This window comes from Dasypus novemcinctus, chromosome 3 (genome assembly GCF_030445035.2).
Source record: "Dasypus novemcinctus isolate mDasNov1 chromosome 3, mDasNov1.1.hap2, whole genome shotgun sequence".
Lineage (NCBI taxonomy): Eukaryota > Metazoa > Chordata > Mammalia > Cingulata > Dasypodidae > Dasypus > Dasypus novemcinctus.
In genome coordinates, this window is record NC_080675.1 from 118,739,433 (window position 1) to 118,741,972 (window position 2,540).

Sequence of the window (2,540 nt, forward strand, 5' to 3'; positions counted from 1 at the left end):
CCTCGCCCCTTCCGCCCGCACCACCTACTCCAGACCGCACGCCTATAGCTTCTTGTCTTCCTCCCCTCACTTCTCCCCAACTGTTCCTCCCCCTCGGGCGGGGGGTCCGGGGACATCACGAGCCCGTTTCGCTGGCAAGGCTTTGCGCTCGCCAGGCGCCAGCGTGCGCTGACCCTAATGGCGGGCACATGCGTCCTGGCCAGATGCTATATCTTCCGCTCACGGCCAGCTGGTCCTCGTGGTCTCCCCCCACCCCTCGTCCTATTCCAGTACCCGTCCTTATAACCTCCTTTTCCTCCTCCTCCTCATAATCCTTGTCTTTTGTTGCTGCGCACACCGAGTTATTCACACCCACAGTGCGCACCAAAACTTGTTGCCTCTATTTCCTTTTAAAAACAAAAGGAGCAATTGTTGCCGCCTTTCTCCACCCCTCCTCCCCTTCCAGCCCCCGCCGTCCTTCCCGCCAGTCCCGCCCATATTGCCAACCCACAATCTGCCCTCTTCCCCAGTAACTGCTTACCTCAGGTCTATCCATCAGCTTCAGCCTGTCCACAGCCGCCCCTTAGCCAACCCTCCCTTCATCACGCCCCTCCCTCTACCCAACCCTATATAGCTAAGTGTACTTCCGTAATAAAGCAGACCTGTTCTTGCGCTCAAGCGGTCTCCGTGGTTTTTCCTCAACCGCGCGTCCCCCACGCCTGGAGAACCGGTGTTCCCTCTTGGAGCACCCCCCGCCGGCGGTTCGGCAGGAGCAAGCCCCCCCGACTCTTGGGCCTGAGCGAGGACAAAACCCTCACGCTCAGCTACAGTGCAAGTGATCCTAAATATTATACAATTCAATCTACCATAGCAACATTATTTGTAACAGAAAAAAATAAGTGAAACATATCCAAGTATATACATACAATAGAATGAATAAATGCATTGTGGTATGTTCATATAAGTGGTATTCTACACACTAATCAAAAGGATTTATCAAATTATTTTCTATACATTAATCAAAAGGCACAGACACAATTGATTGGCCACCTTTTTTTGCTCACTGCATAACAAATGATTCCATTTTAAGTTAAAAGGAAATCAAAATTAATCTATCATCAAGACTGAAGTGAAATATTTGCTATCTTTGCAAGGGAGCTAATGATGGGAGGATACTTCTATAGTTTTCTAATCTTTGATCTGATTGAAGTTACATGAGTATACATAAAACTTTGTTTAACTTCACACTTAAGATTTATGCATCATTCTGAATACATGTTACACTTCAATTAAAAGTTTTTGTTATAAATTAATGCATGAATAAACCTGAGCTTCTGGTTGGGCAAGTCCTCCCTACTTATTTTCTTTAGTACATTAGATTAATTTTCCCTATTATTCACTTTCTCACCATATTTGAATCATGAATGCTATGTCTTTGAAGTGCCTCCAGATATTGTGAGAACAGTTTATTGCACTGGTGCATTTATTTTGGGTTTCTCCATGTGGCTTTCTTTAACTGTTGCAATGTTAAGGAGCTTAATTCAAGCACACACTTCACATGTGCTTTTGTGGTGTAGTGTCAACTCTGATACTTCTGCCATTCATTATAAGAAGAACATGCTCTGGATATCACCAATTTAAAGAGAATGAAGAGATGGGTGAAAGATTCCTGAACCCAAACAACAGTCAAGAGCACACTCCTGAGAACAAAATAAATGCATGTTGTTGTAAACCAGTTTTCCATTGTTTTTAACATAACGTTATTTCAGCAGAAACCTGACCGACATACACAGCTTCCAAACTTTAATGGCTCCATGGGAAATTCTTAATTTGAATTTGCAAATTCATGAGGTTTTCCTTTGAGAAACTGAGATGGAGATCCTAAAATTACTGGTGACAGTTAATGTGAGGTTAAATTTTGAATGAATTAACATGCTTTTATTTCATGGCATTGTTCTATGGATTTTCACAATATTTTGGTGCATTAACATGCAGAAATATTATGTGTGATCGAGGGAGCATACACACAATTAAGGAACTTACCTAGAGGGTAGGGAATTTAATTAACATAATAAGGAAAAAATCAAATGAGGAAAAAAAGAATAATGTAAATAATCTTTTCCCCCAACAAATGCTAAAGCATTGGAAGATTTCTTATTTATTTCTGGTTATACTTCTGATTTTATTTCTGTCTTGTGCTAAGCAGTGATGGTGAATGTAAGCATATGATGGGGAGTTTGAAAACAGTCATAAGAATTGGGTTCTGTGTTTGGGAAGACATCATAACATGCCCTCTGAGCATGCACATACATAGAGACTGCCAGAGCCCTCAATCTAAGTGTCTGATGTTTTCCATTATGCTTCGTTTCACATGTAATCCATAGTACCACAGGCCAATTTCCTCCAGCTGGGAGATCCCCAGGATCATTTCTGCCAGGGCTACTGTGCAGTTATATTTTTATTAACTCTTCCTCTCAGTGCTGCCAGTAGAGAATGATACAGTGAATCCATGCTAGTCATTCACATCAAAGTATCTTATCATTCCGCAAGGTTGAGCACAA